Genomic DNA, 19439 nt, shown 5'->3' on the forward strand with positions numbered 1-19439 from the left:
GGCTGCTCTAACACACAGCGTACTGTCTTTCTCAGGGGGACATGCTGTGCTGCAGCCAGTTGTCAGGGATTGCCCACAGCACAGCACGTCCCCGGCAACTTTATAAAAGTGAGTCTCCAGTGCTCGATATCGAGTAAAATATGTGCTATTGCGTGTATTTGCAAACACTAAAGATTTGGAACTCAAGTGGTTTTAAATTGAACATATATATATTTATGGATCTGCCTTGCCCTGTCTCATTTATTCTTAATCTGCCTAAGAGTACCTAGATCATCGCAATTTTACATATGGGTTTTATAGATTTTATCCATCATCTATCATACCTCCATGCATTTTATATTTTATGCACTATAGTTCCTTCTTCCAAAAATTATTTTATGACATTTCTATGTCATACATTTTAACATATCCTGTTTATCTGTTTTTTGCCATTTTAACCTGATATAAAAAAATATATATTTATTTATATGAAAAATGGAGTAGGACAGAAGTACTGTAAGAAGAGACCTTATCGTTATTTTTATAATTTCACTTAGCAAAGTCATTATGAATGTTTAACATTCACAGAACAAAAAAAAATAGGGGAAGAAGGGAGAAAAAAAAAATATATATATTTTTTTACCACATGGCCGTCGCCACGAAAACCGGAAGTCCTCTGACATCGCTTCTGGCGGAAGTACCGTCAGCGCCAACCGGAAGTGCGGGACCACGTGACTTCCGGCCACATGATCCTGACAACCTATATAAATCCATGCATCTAGCAGCACCAGTATCCCTGAGGAAGAGCATGATTGCTCGAAATGCATAGGACCTTCTGAATGCTGCTATTCTACAACTCCTGGACTTCACAGACTCACATCAGTTAGACACACAGATTGGAACTGGAATCCTTCTGCGTGCACATCACGTGATCGTGGGAGGCCACATGGTAATGAGTACCCAGACTATTTAACTGGACCTTTTTTACATCAGTACTATACCTTTTACCCCACCCAGTATTGGATATTTTTTGTATGCTGTTTTATTGCCACCAGTGGATACTTTGTGCATCTTGGCACAAGTGAATTCAATTTACTTTTATGGTTTCTATTTTATTTCATTAAATTTCCAGAATATTTGTTTATACGACATCACACTATGTATATCTATTTCTGTCTTTCACATACGAATGTTTAACTTCATTCAAGAGAAGCAACTCACCTATTAAGGAAAGTATCATCGTCTCACGGCACCTTATCTTTCCATTATTCTGACTGCGTCGGGAGGTGGGCATACCGTTATTTACCTTCACCATTTCCTTGAGGTCTTAGGGGGACCCAGGCTTACCCATCATAGGCAGCAGTTTACTGTGCTTTTCATCACCAATTATATATTTCATCGGTATTAAACCATCGATATTTGTAAACTACTGATGGTCATTCCTACTGCGTTCTTCTCAGTCTGGCTGCAGCTTCTGCATTGAGAACTAGCGATTAAAGTGACTGTGACTGTTTACGTAATACAGTTAATCAGTAAATAATGGTAGTTTGATCAAGAGCATGACAAATAGATAAAAAGTACAACTAAGACTCAGTGCTGCGATCCATTTGATATAAAGGACACAGTAGCAGTAGAAATTATACGGCACAGGTTCCTCAGCTGGAATATTGAATATATCCTTTTTTATAACTTGCAATTTTTACAACTTTCCTTTTGCAATAGTTTCCGCTTTCATTCTTTTCCACTTGATAGGTGATGTTCCCACACTGCTTACAATTTCATTTAATGGCAGTAAAGCTGACTCATGTTGCCATTTCTGTTTAACTTTCCTCATCAACTGATGCGCTTGGTCCTTCCTACAGTTATCACAAATCATTTGATCACTATTGACATGTGGCTATAATTTAATCATCCATAGTAGTATCTTCCTTAATAGTTTTCTACTGCTGCTAGGACCTTCAATATCAAACGTGTTGCAGCACCAAGTCGTAATGTACTTCTTATCCATTTGTCACGCTCTTGATCAAACTACCACTAATCACAAACTATTAGATAAACCAGAGGTTCCCAAATGCGGTCCTTAAGTGACCCCCAACAGTTCAGGTTGTAGAGCTATCCATGGTTGAGCGTTGAGCACAGGTGGTTAAATCAAATTGACTGAGATACTAATTAAGGTACCTGTGGTCAAGCATGGATATCCTTAAAAACTGGACTGTTAGGTTGCCCTGAGGACTGATTTTGGGAACCTCTGAGATAATCTGTCTTAGTTCCTTGCATCATACTTGCCTACTCTCCTGAAACGGCCGGGATCCTTCCGAAAATTGTGTGGCGCTCCAACTCCCCGGAAAAGCAGGCAAGGCTCGAGTCATGGCCCCGCCCCGTTTCACAATGATGGTAATCTCGGCATTCTGTAGCGGTGGCGGGGCAAAAATGATGCAAATGTGTGGTCAGCCCCCACTCTGCTTCTAATGCCCTAACCACGCCCCCTATGCCACACCACGCTCCCCTCTATACCAACCTAGCTGCCCCCTCCCAAAGGCAAACATGTCTTAGATCACTAGTTCTCAATGCAAAAACTGCAGGGGCAAACCATCGATGGTACAATAACAATCCATGGTGAACTATCGATGGCCAACCCTAGAAGACAGACAGGTCCCGCCCCCGTCACAACCCACCTGTTCTTCTCGACGGGCTTCTCCCAGGGAGGAGAAATGAAAAAAATAGGTAAGTATGCTAGACACTACAAGACCAGTCTGAACTTGCCAGTGCCATGGTTAGTGCAAGGAGGACTGCCATACTTAATTTTTTTTTTAGTCCTGTTCCCAAATGCTTCCCAAAATGAAACTTATACCAAAATAAATATTGTATTTAAGTCTATAACATACTTTATGTAAAAAAAAGTCACTTTTTTTTTTTTAAGATATTCATGATGTGACCTTGAAATATAAAAGTCAATATTTAAATATAAAACATTTTTATGAAAACTCTGGTCCCTTAGCTTCAAAATAAGACCAACATGAAAGTCCTACCACAACTAGAAGAAAAGTTATGAATCGTTTTAGTTGACCTTACAAGCATAAAGTTAAATTTTTTTGTCATGTTTGTGTAACCCTGGTTAAGGGTTAAATAACATACAATAAACTGTTTGTGTGTGTCATGTATTTATAATAGAGTATTGTAGTTCATGATAAACTTGTATGTGTGTGTGTGTGTGTATATATATATATATGGTACTTTTTTCGATGTGGTGAGCATGTGCCCAGTGTGTGTGATGCATATGCACAGGAGAAGGGGGCGAAGTGATATGGCTGGGAGTGGTTGGGTTCCTGTCAGGAAAAGAAGGGCAGGGACAGAGAGACATAAAAAAGGAGCTGCCAGCAGACTGGTAGTTAGTCTGCTGATCCCTCCTTCCAGTGCCTGCCCTCCTGTGACCCAGGCAGCCAGTGACCGGCGATGAGCTGCGGGGTACAGAGCCAGAGATGGAGCTGGCACTGGAGACCAGTGGGCAGGGGAACTCTCCCTACCTGAGAGGCAGCGGCAGGAGCAGCGCTCACCATACCACTGTCAGTCCATGTACAAGGAGAGGGGGTGTGGCCAGCAACCCTCCGAGGCGGAGCAGTGCAGGGAGAGCCGGAGTGAAGGTGAAGCTGCCTGGTTGCTGGGTGGTGCTAGGAAAAAGGCTGTGAGGGGGCATGTCTGCAGTATAGGAGGCAGAACAGTCAGAGGAGTTCCCTATAGGACAGCCCAGCAGCAGCAGTCATCAGAGGGCATGATGGGAAGTTGAAAAGAGCAAGGCTCCTGGTGGATAAGTTAGCAGCGGCCTGCTAACAGTGAGTATTATGCAAAACACTCACAGACAAATACCACAGTGTCAGGCATACTTTTCTACCTACAGCTCCAGAGTAAGGAGCTGGGGAAGGGGCGTGACAATAGTAGTGCCTGATTGGAAGCCAATTAGAGGGGACTGATAGTTGGTAGAGTGAAGAGAACTCCTGCAATGCAGTGCACTCAATACTGTCATAAGAAGCACTGCAGTATAGTACTTGCTCTGCGTATGTGTACAAAGTTACAAACTAATTGCCAGTTATTAAAATTACCAAAGGATTCGTCCGGAGAGACCTCTTCATTATATTTCTGGCTGACAAACTCAGTATAAGTCATGTAACACCCGCATCTAGTGGCAAGTTGGAGTAATTTCTACCTTTTAACACAGCCCAGTCGGAACCTTCAGAATCCATACTTAATATATAGCTATATATTGATTGGAGACACAGGACTTGTGAACGTTCAACTAAAACACTTTTTAAAGTTAGTAAAACTATATATGCATATATAAAATACAGCTGTAGTAGTTATGTGTTCTTATGGTACCAGTGGTACGAATCCTATAAATTGTAATATGTTATTTAACATAATATAGTTACAGGTGTAAGGAATAATTCTGTAAAAAATAATCATTATATAAGATAGGTATATCTAAAGTAGCTGTAAATTCTCGGTTATTAATAACATAACAAATTTATTGTTAATATATAGACATAAAACCAGTTGCTACGTAAGTTATTGTCGTGGAATCTGATGATCTGTAACAATAAAATTCAAGCTTTAGCATCCGATGAGCCGTACCCATATTATAGAGTAAGTGGTGTCAAAGGTATTGTAAATATACATATATGTTGAGTCTATTTTCACATACCTATATTACATTGTGTTAGGGCTTTCCCAAGTAGGCCCACACTATATACGGATACTTGGGTGGAGGCACTGAGAGTAAAGGTACACCACTTAAAGAGAGGTTAAGCGTGGGTACAGTAGAATATATGGGTGTTAGTAACCTGGTGACCCTTTAGTGGTAGAAGTGGGGTTACATTTGCAACCCTGTAGCATGAACACAGTGTATCACTGAGGGCTAAAATTTTACATATGAAAGTTACTTTATGCCGTCCATCATCCTACCAAATTTCATGAAAATCAGCCGGTAGGGTTGGAAGCTGTGATGATTTGGCATGGAATGACCCAATAGCAAACATTTGCTCATTCTGCAAAACTATCGGCATTGCGTCTGTTTCTGAATCAGGCCCAAAAACTGTAATATAGGCGAGAGTGAAGGGCCACATGGGACTTTAAATGCAACACTGGGAGACAGAGCAAAAGGCCAAAATTAATTTAACTAATCTTTATTGAACAATATATATGGCTGCTGTAAAGGGATGGGAGATTGCATCTTAGAGTTTGATAGAATTTGAAAGGCTACACAATATTGTAATAAAGAACACAATTTCCCTGTTCAGTATGAGCCCACATCTCTGAATTTAAAACTTTATTTCTGTGTGTGCCAATTGTAAACTTGGTGACGTCGGGTGCATAACACACAGATGCCAGGGAAGTTCCAAGCATGGATGAAGTAGAATGCCCTACAAAACGGACAAGGCAATAATGACAGAAAAAGGCTGAGACAGGAAGAAACAATGGAGGGAACCTCAATCCTACACCCAAAAAAGGTCAGCTCAGATAGTGATATTATACATCAAGCTGATCTTAAAAAGATTCAATTATTACCATTCAATTAAATGTAATATTCTAAAACTATACCCTCTACTTTAATGTTCATATGAAGGATTCTGCACTACTAATCTTGGAATATATAACATAGTATGGATAGAACAGGACCATCTAATATGTCCAAATCCTTATATGGGCCTGACTGGAAGAAACATTGGATGTCTTAGTGGTCCCAGAGGGTGATTGTTGAGGATGGCATTTACTCAACATAGAGGAGTTACAAAAAAAAAAAAAAAAGTGTACGAGTGCAACGGATTTAGTAGTTTTAATTTTTTTGAAGCCATAGTGAGATAGTGTAGTTGGGACTAGCCTCTTTAAACATTCTGTGCATCTTATTTCAAGACGAAGGGAGCGATAGTAAGTGGACTAGTGGTTGCATTGGGTTGAACTATTTAAAATAGTATTCTCAGTTGGGGTAGCCCCTCTATCCAAGCTAGCAATATCAGGTAGACTGATTGAGCTCGCACAGACCACAGAAATAACACAAAAAGGACCACTGAAGGTCAGCGTAACAGCAGAAATGAAGGACCCAATGTAGGAGCAATCATGGATGTGAATGAAAGATCAGTGAATAGATCCATAAGGGTTCCACATGACTGACATAAAATATACAGTAAAATGACAGAGCAAATAAGTTCAAATTAACCCGTAGTAGATGGGCAGCAGTGCAATTATAAACACTATAGACACTGTTGATTAATGCAGTGGAGACAGAATAGAAATATAAGGTATGCAGAGGATCAACTGGAACAGTTCAGTATCCCAGATATCGGTATTCAAGGAGAGGGCAGCAATGGGCTTGGTTTGCAGAGAGGCAAAAACCAAGGTGATGTCCTTTTGCCCACAAACACTCATCCCTGTCCATTGGCCTGTTTATGGTCAGTGGCCTTGGTCCAGCCGTTGGGACACTCACTGTTGGTTTGGTGGGATGAGCAGCCGTATTAGAGATGAGGCAAAGGATCAGGGTGAGCAGGTGCCGGAAACCAAAATAGCAGTCACTGCTAGCGCCTCAGTAGCAGGGAACCAGGGCAGCAAGTTGGATAGGAGAGCAGTCCCCCAGGGGAATCAGGGAGCGAGCACTCCCAATAGCAATACATCAGACCGCACACCCGCAGCATCCACTGAAGGATCGGGTTGCCTCCGGTCCATGAATTTAGTCCGCGACTTCAGCTGGAAAACCAGGCCACAATGATGAAAGGCACCTTGGGCGTCGGGGAAAACCCACGTCCGTAGGACAGCGGGTGGAGCAGCACTAGCCAAGAAGGGTCTGGAGCAGAGTAGGATAGCCCTTCGAAAGTTAGGTCAGAGCTGCTTCCCAGGGAGAGCCCCGATCCGCACGTTCACGTGAACACACAGCCAGGCCACACACCCCAATCTTGGAATATAAACATTCCCAAGATGAAAGAACATTGTGAAGAGACACACACAAACAATTAATTATTGCCTGTAAGCTGATGAACTTTTAACTTCTGTGCGTTGACACTGCTTTAGATGTAACTTACATCTTGAATGGGATGTGCATTTATAAATTACAAAAACAGTTCTTACACCCAGATAACACTAAAGCACATATGCTTAAATAAAAAAATAATGAAAACTGCATTCTATTGTTGCTTACTACCCAACACATAGCAATTATTGTTGTCATGTGAGTTTTGTTATCAAACCCATTCAAGCACATCATATATGCACTATTCCATTGTAGATTTTAATAGTACAAACATTGCACACTTAGCGGAAAGGAAAAAAGACACTCCAAGTAGGCAGCAGAAGACAAGTCTAATGCTGTACAGGGAACGCACAGAATCTACTCATACAACGCAGAACAAAGATATGTGCAGGATGTCACTTTTACACAGCAGCCAGGGTTTTGCAGTTAAGCAAAACATTTAACAATTTGGGAACAAATCTGGTTTACAATTAGCAATTATGCTTAATTTATACTGTAAACTAAAATCAAAGGCTCAAATAAGCAAAAACTCTAAATCAGAGAATTTAGGCTTTGCCTCTTGAGACTTAAATATTGGGGAATGTATTTAAATGCACCCAAGCTGTACATAGAAAATTCAGCTTACATTGCAGAAAACGTAAAAATATATTGAAACTTCTGCAACCTAAACTAAAGAAACTTTATACATTTCTCAAAATGTGTCATGAATTTGAGGATTTAAAATGTTATACCTGTACTTTCTTTCCCGAGGAAACAAAAAATAAGAGTTATGGTATAACATCCCTTTGTTAACTTTCTTCAAAGGTCCATAGGGTCCACACAAACTACCTTGGGGTATGTAGTTGGATCGATCCAATGCACCAAATAGCTATAGCTTTGGAGCTCCCAGCATGCACTGGTGTTCCTACCTATACAGCCCGCCCTCAGCCACAGGCATTCAGTTTGTAAACAAGCCCAACGGCAAGAGATAGATAGTGGAGAAGGAAGTACAATGTACACAAGAAACACTCAACATATGAAGAGGGAATCAATGATACAAAAAAGCCAAATAACAGATCCCAACTGAGGCCAGGTGCTTCAGGGTGGGTGCCCTGTGGACTTCGAAGAAAAAGCGTTAACAAAAAGGTATATTATACCATAACTCTTATTTTCTTCTTCAGGGTCAATAGGGTCCACATGAACTACCTTGGGGATGTCCTAAAGCAGTTCCCTTAAGGGTAGGGACGCTCCTGCGCAGAGAGGAGAATCCGCCGCCCAAAGGAAGCATCCTGGGAGGCAAAAGTATAAAATGCATAGAATTTGAAAAAAGTATTGACTGAAGACCAAGTGACTGCCTTGCACAGCTGTTGTTGGCACCATGTCTAACCGCCCATGATGGTCCCGAGTGGAATGTGCCGTCATCTTGTTTGGGACAGGGAAACCAGTCTGTGTATAGACCTGAGAAATAGTTGTATGCAGCCAGCGAGCCAAAGTTTGTTTGTTTGCTTGCCAGCATCGTTTGTGAAACCCATATAACACACAGCGAATCTCATTTCCTGATGGAGTCGGTACGACCCACGTAATTACAAAGGGCTCGAACCACATCCAGGGTAGACAGGTCTGAAGGCAAAGGCCGGGACTACAATTTCCTCATTTATATGAAAACGGCAAACCACTTTTGGAAGGTAACCCGCTTTAGTACGGAGGACAGCTCTATTTTGATGAAAACTCAAATATGGAGAGTGACATGACAGTGCTGCCAAGTCAGAAACTTTGCGAGCTGAAGAAATAGCGAGGAGAAAAAGGGTCTTTGCTGTCAACCATCGCAAGTCCACCGTATCCAAGGATTCAAAAGGAAGGAGCCTGCAGTGCCCTAAGAACCAAGGATAAATCCCACGGTGCCACCGGAGGGAGAAATGGAGGTTGCAGCCGAACCACCCCTTGCAAGAATGTTCTAACATCCGGCAGAGGGGCAATTCTACACTGGAACCAAACTGACAATGCAGAAGCCTGGACTCTCAAGGTTGCCAGGCGAAGACCCAAGTTTAATCCAGCCTGAAGAAAGGCAAGTACTTGAGACCTTGAAAACCTTCGGATCAGATTCTCTGTGAGAGCACCAAAGAAAATATGAATGCCAAAGTCTGTGATAGATGTGGGTGGAAGCAGGCTTCCTTGCCTTCAGCATCATCTGGATCACAGAGGCAGAAAAACCCTTGGCCTTAAAGACGGAAGACTCAAGAGCCATCCTGTCAAAGCCAGCCGAGGTAAATCCTGATATCGGCAGGGAGCCTGCACTAGCAGATCCGGCCGTAGAGGCAGTGGACTGTATGGCTAGACATGTCAGATCGGAGAACCAATGCCTCCTGGGCCAGGCAGGGGCTATTAGTATTATCCTGCTGCCTTCCTGCTTGAACTTTGACTACTCTTGAGAGAAGGGAGATTGGAGGAAACAGGTATACCAACCTGAAGTCCCACCTCACCTTCAGAGCATCCACGAAGGTGGCTGAGGGGTCCCTCGTTCTGGACCCATACCTGGGGACCTTGTGATTGTGACGCGATGCCATGAGGTCTACGTCCGGTAATCCCCACTTATCCACCAGGAGTTGAAAAACGTCTGGATGAAGAGCCCATTCTGCGTCATGTATGTCCTCGCGATTTAGGAAGTTCGCTTCCCAGTTGAGAACCCCTGGGATGAATATTGCAGAGATTGCTGGAGGATGGCATTCTGCCCACAGCAGAATTTCCGCCACTTCCTTCATGGCAGCCAGACTTTGTGTGCCTCCCTGATGGTTGATGTAGGCCACTGTTGTCACATTGTTGGACTGAACCTGGTCAGGCCTGCCCTGTAGGAGGTCCTGTGCCAGTATAAGCACTCTGTGCACTGCACAAAGCTCCAAGAGATTATTGGTAGACTACTTTCCTGAACCGTCCACCTTCCCTGAAAGGTGCGGTGACCAGTCACTGCTCCCCTTTCTCGTAGATATGCATCCATGGTGAGAAGTTCCGGTACCCATAAAGGCCGACCCTAGCCACCAAGCAAGGGAGAGCCGAACCTCTGGCGAGATGCAAATCTGAGACTTTATCCGATGATACTGACCATCCCAATGAGCCAGGATCCATTGTTGCAGGGACCTGGAGTGGAACTGGGCATAGGCCACCATGTTGAAAGTGGATACCATGGAGCCCAGCACCAGCATTGCCAAGTGTACTGACACTGTGCATGCAGAGAAGACTGCGCACACGAGACTGTAGTGACATAATCTTGTCTTTTGGTAGAAGAATCATCTGTCCCAGAGAGTCCAGCAACGCCCCCAAGTGCACCATCTGCCGAATTGGATAAAGACTACTTTTTCAAATTAATTACCCAGCCGTGCACTTGTAAGGAGACAATAGTCATCTGCAGATGACATTGTAACATCTCCCAAGATAGTGCCAATATCAGGAGATCGTCCAAATATGGCAGTATCCCGACTCCTTGTCGTCTGAGACGAGCATTCACAACTGCTATTACCTTGGTAGATACTAGAGGGGCTGTGGCTAGACCAAAGGGTAGGGCCTGGAATTGGTAATGTTGCTGATCTGCCGTCAATCTTTGAAAGCCTTGGTGGAATTGTGTAATTGGCACATTCAGATATGCATCCTGTATGTCCAGGGATAGCATGAAATCTATGCTCCATGAAATCATAAGCTCCATCATAGGAAGAGGTTCAGAAATTATATGTATGGTAACCTGAACAGACAAGAAATGAAAACCCTCAAGGAGAATTCAGCAATGGACGGAGGTGATTATTAAGCCCTTCGACAAAGGAGGGAATGTAGTCAAATGGGCCACGGACATGTACCTGGAGTTAATGTGTCAACTTAATGATGAGAGCTGTTATAAAAAGATTCTATTTAATCAAACAGATAATTTTACCATACTTCTTAACAGACTGAACGATCAAGCCCTGAAGGACGGTACAATCCTTAGACAGGAACATGAATATCTGAAAACTACTAATCCGAGAGTTCCCACTTTCTATTTACTCCCCAAGGTCCACAAGAACATACATGAACCACCTGGTCGACTGATGGTCTCGGGAATTGGGGGTTTATCTGAAAAAGACAGTAGATTTGTGGATCTTCACTTACAACATGTTCTAGGACTACCCTCATATTCAGGACACTTCAGAAATCCAGCGAAAATTAAATGATGTAAGACTGGAGAAACATCACTATCTGGTCACACTGGATGTGGAGTCCTTATAGACGTGCATTGACCACGAACTAGGAATTCAAGTAATACACAATTTTTTATGAATGGAGGAATCTTGTCCGTTCCGTCAATTTCTTAGACTTACTTAAATTTGTCTCGACACAAAATGATTTCACCTTCAGTGACTGCTTCTACCTACAAACAAGGGATACGGCAATGGGAGCAGTGTGTGCCCCTACTTATGCGAACCTATTCCTAGGCAAATGGGAGTGAGAAACCGTATTTGGCGGGAGAATGGAAAAACATGCACAATATGTCGTAGGATAGTGGCGACATATTGATGATATGGGAAGGAGATGAAGACTCACTGTTATGTTTCATCAATAGCCTCAACGTAAACACTATCAGCTTAAAATTGACCCATCATTACAGCCAAGTTTGGGTACCATTTCTGGACCTTAAGATCTAAAAAAACAGAGAAAGGCCTATTACATACAGAACTTTTCCGGAAGGAGACTGCAACTGATAGCCTCCTCCATCAAATAAGCGCACATTTCCACCTACAGTGGAGAACCTGCAGAAAGGAGAGTTTTTGCGCTTAAAGCGCAACTGTTCGGAAACACAAATTTACAAAAAAAAAAAAATGTATGGAATTGACTGAAAGATTGTTAGAACGAGGCTATAGTAAGAGGAGCATTAGGAAAGCCCAGAAAAGCATCTCACACATCAAGAGAGAATCCCTGATCTTCTCGGAAGATACACAGAAAACATCAAAGATGAAAACAAAACCAGATGAGCTGAGACTCATTGGCAGTTTCTGCAAGGAGTGGAGAGACATTCAGAACATAATCTAGAGGCACTGGTCCATTTTACATCTGGACAAAGATTTATCCCAGACATTAAGGATTTTGTATCTCCACCATCCCATGGCCACTTTATTTCCTAAAGACACCCTAGTGAGCAGCCATTTTATTAGACAGACTAAAAATGAAAGGACAACTAAAGGATCGTTCCCGTGTGGATCTTGCAAGGCATGTCAATACATGATCAAAAGGGACCACAGTGGATAAATATGATCAGAGAATACAACTAAAAGATGAATTAATTTATATATGATGGGGGTCATATACTGCATTATTTGCAGTTGCAACATTAAGTATGTTGGCATTACCTCTAGGCTGCTCAAACACAGGATCTTAGGTCTGATAGAACATGCAGGAACAATTAGGAATGCCCCAACTAAATTCAAGAAACTGACCTCTGTGTCACATCATTTTTACACATACCACAAAGAACTTCAGATCTTTGGATTGGAAAGAGTTAAAGCTGGGGATCCAAGGAGGAGACCTGACAAGAATTGATCAAACGAGAGAGTGAATGGACATTCAAATTGGGCACTTTGGCCCCAAAAGGAATAAATGAGTATATTAATTATGGTGTGTTTTTATAGACACTTTAAATACACTTATTCCAACTCCTACTCGGATCAGCACAAGAATATTCTTCCTACACAAATTGGACCATACATACAGTCAGGTCCATAAATATTGGGACATTGACAGAATTTTCATATTTTGGCCTCTATTCACCACCACAATGGCTTTGAAATGAAACAAACAAGATGTGATTTAACTGCAGACTTTCAGATTTAATTTGAGGGTAATTACATCCAAATCAGGTGAACGGTGTAGGAATTACAACGGTTTCTATATGTGCTTCCCACTTTTTAAGGGGCCAAAAGTAATGGGACAAACTAAACAATCCTAAATCTAACTTTCACTTTTTAATACTTTGTTGCAAATCCTTTGCAGGCAATTACAGCCTGAAGTCTGGAACGCATAGACATCACCAGATGCTGGGTTTCATCCCTGGTGATGCACTGCCAGGCCTCTACTGCAAATGTCTTCAGTTCCTGCTTGTTCTTGGGGCATTTTCCCTTCAGTTTTGTCTTCATCAAGTGAAATGCATGCTCAATCGGATTCAGGTCAGGGGATTGACTTGGCCATTGCATAACATTCCACTTTTTAGCCTTAAAAAACTCTTTGGTTGCTTTTGCAGTATGCTTCGGGTTATTGTCCATCTGCACTGTGAAGCGCTGTCCAATGAGTTCTGAAGCATTTGACTGAATAAGAGCATATAATATTGCCCAAAACACTTCAGAATTCATTCTGCTGCTTTTGTCAGCAGTCACATCATCAAATACAAGGGAACCAGTTCCATTGGCATCCATACATGCCCACGCCATGACACTACCACCACAATGCTTCACTGATGAGGTGGTATGTTTTGGATCATGAGCAGTTCCTTTCCTTCTCTACTCTTCCCATCACTCTTGTACAAGTTGATCTTTGTCTCATCTGTCAATAGGATGTTGTTCCAGAACTGTAATGGCTTTTTTAGATCTTGTTTGGCAAACTCTAATCTGGTCTTCCTGTTTTTGTGGCTCACCAATGGTTTGCATCTTGTGGTGAACCCTCTATAATCACTCTTGTGAAGTCTTCTCTTGATTGTTGACTTTGACACATATACATCTACCTCCTGGAGAGTGTTCTTGATTTGGCCAACTGTTGTGAAGGGGTTTTTCTTCACCAGGGAAATAATTATTTTGTCATCCACCACAGTTGTTTTCCGTGGTCTTCCGGGTCTTTTGGTGTTGCTGAGCTCTCCGGTGCATTCTTTCTTTTTAAGAATGTTCCAAACAGTTGATTTGGCCACACCTAATGTTTTTGCAATCTCTCTAATGGGTTTGTTTTCATTTTTCAGCCTAATGATAGCTTGCTTCACTGATAGTGACAGCTCTTTGGATCTCATATTGAGAGTTGACAGCAACTGAATGTCACAACTAGAATCAACTCGAGACCTTTTACCTGCTTTATTGATAATGAAATAACGAAGGAATAGCCCACACCTGTCCATGAAATAGCTTTTGAGTTGATAGTCCCATTACTTTTGGCCCCTTAAAAAGTGGGAGGCACATATTGAAACTGTTGTAATTCCTACACCGTTCACCCGATTTGGATGTAATTACCCTCAAATTAAATCTGAAAGTCTGCAGTTAAAGCACATCTTGTTTGTTTCATTTCCATTGTGGTGGTGAATAGAGGCCAAAATCTGAAAATTCTGTCAATGTCCCAATATTTATGGACCTGACTGTATATACATATAAACAATTTCTCCAGAAGATGTTCTGAATATTAAGCACATACACAATTTCATTCACTGATTAGTCTAAATATTTAAGTTTACGGACACTTGTCTACTACACAATATGCATCACGATTTAAATCAGTTTTTTTTTTTTTGTAATAAATTTTTCCACCTCTTTTTTTTTTTTTATATATAATTTTCTCTTGTTTGGTGGCCATACATAGCTTTTGTAGTTTCACACTAATGTCACACAATGTTATTATATTTGAGAGTCACAATTTTTTCAAAATGTATATAGGAATCATCCTGATTATGTCATCTGAACATATCTTCCTTCTTCTGATGATTCCCGTCACATTCAGTCACTAATAATTCTTATGCTAATCTAGGTTATAGCATTTGCCATCATTTTTAATTATATAATTTTATTTGAACATATTCTTCGTCTTTTGTTAATCGCTGTCACATTTGATTTATAACATGATAGTACCTTATTATACATATGTGGAACCTCCATTTATATTTAATTTATTAGAACGATTCTTTATGTTATCTAAGGACTCGCACAGGAAAAAAAAAAAAAAAAAAGACAGTATTTTATGACCCTATTTAAGTTGGTTTTGCTCCATGCTCAGAGAGCATGTTTTTTGTTATTTTGTGTGAATTGGTCAGGCTTTCAGAATTTCCCCACACGTTATAAATAACTTGACTGTCTTAATTAATCCTTTCTATTTTCAGGAAGCATATGCTGATATTTATTTATATTTGATTTCTCTTTTCTTCCTCTTCCTTTTCACATTTTACCATCTCTTTTTGAGTATCAGGATCTTTCGGTTCACTGCACGAACCCCCTGGATTTAAATTACATTCACTCAGTTGAGATTTGAGTGTCTCTTTTTAAAGAACTGAGCTCTGTGGAATACTTAGTCACCTATCTTTAGTACGGATAGGAGATAAAACTCTCTCTCTTAACTAGATATTCAATCATTAGCTGATATTCCATATATACTATAAGAAAACAGGTATAACGGGATCAGACTTGTTAAAACTATCCCAAATCGGTATTGACACGGTCATCATGATAAATTGTGGTGTCCGACCAAAAGACCAGTTGTTAGGATCTTCTCTGCTCACTGTGTAATTCCTTTAACCTTTAAAGATACTGAGCTGATAATTATTTGTATGGTTTTCAGTACAAAACGTTTGATTTTGGTGGGACAATTATTTAGCCCAAATCATTCAGCTGAAATTTGCTCGAGCGTGGTTTTACTAAATGCCGGCTTGTGCGGAATACTTAGAGCCACTTATCTCTAATATGATCAGGAGATAATTATTCGGTGACCTGCTTATTATATTATGGAACAATGAGACCTGTCAGACCTGCCTAAAGTCATCTTAATGGTACTGAAATTATATCATCATGATGGATTACGATGTTTGATTGAGAGGCTAGCTTTTTGGGATCTTCCCGTTTACTGTGTACGAATTTTGACTTCGAGGCCAGTTCTTCAGGATTTCCCTGTTTACTGTACAAACACCTCTAAACTCTATTTATAACCATTTAGCCATGCTCGGCCTATTTAACTCTCCCTCTATAACAATCGGTTCCTTGGGAATACTTACCAAGATACTTATTCCTAGCAGGATTAGGAGATTATATTTTGTTTCTACCAAGTCTTTTAAGCATCGGTTTGTACGCTTACTTGTTCAATACATATGGGGTGATTAGACTACTCAGACCTGTCCTAATGTTCATCATGGGCACTGAAACGCTGTTATTATAAAGACAACCTGCAGTGCCTGACCCAGGGGCGGAGTCCCCTTGTTTGAGACCTATGATCAGCTTAATGACATTAGATAATACACTCACCTTATTTTAAAAAGGAACCACCTGTGTAGGTCATGACAGTGGAGAGGTGAACAAGCCATCCGAGGGGCGAAACGCACGTCCTACACACCGCACACCTATGTAGATATGGTCTGTACACGGACCAGACTTCAAACCATTAACATTGAAACCGTATGTATGCCTGACTGACGCCGTGTCAGCGCAGCTACTGAGGTTCAGATTTATCTGTATATCCTATACTTTAGTTGCAATATCAAACATGTGATGATCGCTCTACAAATGTGACTGAGTTTAGGAACTAACCATTTTTTGCATAGCCGACTGACCGTTGTGTCAGTGCAGCTGCGGAGGGTCAGATTTATTTGCATGTTCTCTTTACAGTGCTTAATATGTTATGGTCATTCTGTAACTTGCTTTAATTCAGGTTAATTCTCTGCATAGCCGACTGACCGTCTAAACACTATCTTGAAGAACTTGACTATATGAGAAAAGTACAGTTGATATATAGACGCATACCAGAATTGCAAAACAAGACTGAAAAGCATGTAAATTGTGCATATGTATATACGAGTCCTTTTCTTGATGCAGGTACAATAGCTGATTGAGATATACTCTCCTTCTAGGACTAATGCTATATCACTTTCCATGTTCATATTATAAAATAATCATGATAGTGGCATTTGCATATAGTGGATATAGTGCACATAGTCTTTGGATGGCCACTCAAGCATTAGGATACACTGCATATTCCTCTGTATATGTTCCTGTTATAATCAACTATCAGAGGGTTTGAGCCCTCCTTTTATAAGGTTATAACCAGGCTAACCCTAAGAGAGGAGACAATATCACAGCACCAAAGGGAGTAACAATACTCTACATCTATTGGAGATATCCATACGATACAACAATTGTATTCACCCGTTTTCCATTACAATTTGATTTAGTCTGTTTGGAGATGGATAAATGTAAGTCATGTTGACTCATTTAAAATGTACACATGTTGAATTATATAGAATGCAAAAATATTATGTAACCTCAGACCATACAATCCTCATATGTGATACCTGGACAATGTATAAGTACTGAGTTTTACATGAGATACAAATAAAGTACGCCTGTGCAATACTTTTTTTTCGACTCTGCACTATTTTAACAAAGCGGACTCCTCATGCGAGATAGTCCTACAAACATTGCTGGGTATACACCAGGGCATCCAGACTCATAATAAATTTCCAACCTACAGCCATACCATGCTGGTTATGCCCAATCTTGTCTGACCTTGGAAGCTATACAGTATTGGGCCTGGTTAGTACTTGGATGGCAGACCACCTGGGAATACCAGGTGCTGTAGGTAATTCCAGATAAGAGTTGGTCTGGAATGATGAAATGTATAAACACAGGATAGTGTTCACATGTTAAATCAAGGTCTGGTAATCACAGGGTTATTATGGATATCATTACACTACATTCAGTATTGAACGTTATTGATGTGTTTTTTTTTTTTAATCTCATCAATACTTTGGGTATGGTGAAAATATTCTAAAGCATCAAATTTCTACACTTACTCGCTAAGGAGATCTGTTTCATTTTAAATAATCATAATAAAAGTAAATATTTTATATATTTAAAAAAGTGCCTCAGCGACAAGCCCTTCTTGTTCTCTTTTGCTTGGTTCATACCATGAAATCTCCAGGCTTCATCACAACATAAAATTGGCCGTAAGGTTTCCATACAGAATTTGGGCACCTTGGTGAATCTGTTGAGAGTGCTCAGATTCAATATAGGGCGAAGCGACCCATTTGGTTATTGAATCAAAAATACATTTGAATAACCACCCCATTCCCTGTTGCATCACAGGGACGAGGACTATGACTGACTTCAGGAGGGCCCCAATAGACTCCCGGTAGGCCGAAGCTCTGACCGAATTCAAAGGCAGGGTTGTACTAAGAAACATCTGAGGGGGGGATGCCTTAGGAACGTGATGGCGTAACCATAAGAAACCAGCTCTCGAACCCAGGCAATCTGTAGTCGTCTGATGCCAGGCCTGGGCAAACTGTAGAAGTCGGCCTCCAACCCAGATATCCTCCAGGGGGAGGCCCGTCCTATCAAGACAGTAGGCTTACCGTCTGGCCTGGAAGCAGGACATTTAGTTGACCAAGATTTCTTGGGCTGCGGCTTCCTGTGGGAATGTTTCTTTGCCCTACCCAGTGGGCGAAAGGACAGAGATGACGACTGCCTAAATTTAGAGGTAGTCGTGGATGGCAATTCAGCAGACTTCGGTGTTGCCAAAGAAGTCATTATGTAATCCAGCTCTGATCCAAACAGTACCTTTACCGCAAAAGGCAAGGATTTGAGGGCCTTTTTGGACCCTGCATTAGCCATCCAGGTCCAAGAGATTGTTGTTCTCTGGTTGCATCAGACATAGGGTCTGATTCAGACCCAGTCGCTAAGCTGAACATATTGCCAAAAGGGGCGGGGTATGCAAATCCCATGATCGCACTGTCTGGCTTAAGGACGCCCTCTATGTCTTAGAGGGTGACGGCAGTGAGCGTACGCAGGTGTAAAGCCGCCCACCTGTCTCTCTTAGAACACGTTATCTCTAGGAAGTGTGTGATTAATTGGGAACATCGAGACCCATCGGAGATGCTCGCAGCACTTAAGGTAGCCCCTACCCCACCACAAGCACTGCAATCAGTTGAGGCGAAAAAACAACCAAGTGACGTGTTCAATGAAGCAACATTGCTAATTATGTACACCCATTAAACTCCGTTTTGACGCTCAGACACGCCTGCGTTCGCAAATCCATTCCCCCATTCGCAAGCACCTTCCCGTTACTACCCACAAACGGCACTGTCACTCAAAGTAGCGTCCAGTCTGTGTACTTACTATGAGCGCACGATTCCCGGCCGCATTGACTGGTTCGCACATGCGTACTTTGACACATACGCAGATGTGTGATAATCCCCACTAGCAAGCGAGTGCAGCTTAGCGCCCGGGTCTGAATCAGGCCCATAGTATCTTCCAGAGATCTAGTCCAATCTTCCCATAGCTTTTGGCTACCCAGGTTACAGCCATAGCTGGTCTGGTCATGGCTCCAGATAACGAAAACATTGATTTCAAATATTGTCAAGTTTTCTATCTGTAACCTCTTTCAAAGAGGATGCTGCAGGAATTGGTAACGTAGTGCTCCTAATCATGTAAGATGAGCATCTATCATCAGGGGAACTTCCCATTTGTTACACTCACTAAGTGCAAATGGGTATCATGAGGTTATATTC

The 19439-nt window shown here is 41.5% G+C and overlaps 1 pseudogene; it reads left to right on the top strand.

Annotated features, from left to right (window-relative positions):
• The first annotated feature begins 17396 nt into the window (after positions 1-17396).
• Positions 17397-17515, top strand: LOC148442420 (5S ribosomal RNA; annotated as a pseudogene).
• Positions 17516-19439: the final 1924 nt, after the last annotated feature.

Source organism: Taudactylus pleione, unplaced genomic scaffold (assembly GCF_031769625.1).
Source record: "Taudactylus pleione unplaced genomic scaffold, aTauple2 ptg001531l, whole genome shotgun sequence".
Lineage (NCBI taxonomy): Eukaryota > Metazoa > Chordata > Amphibia > Anura > Myobatrachidae > Taudactylus > Taudactylus pleione.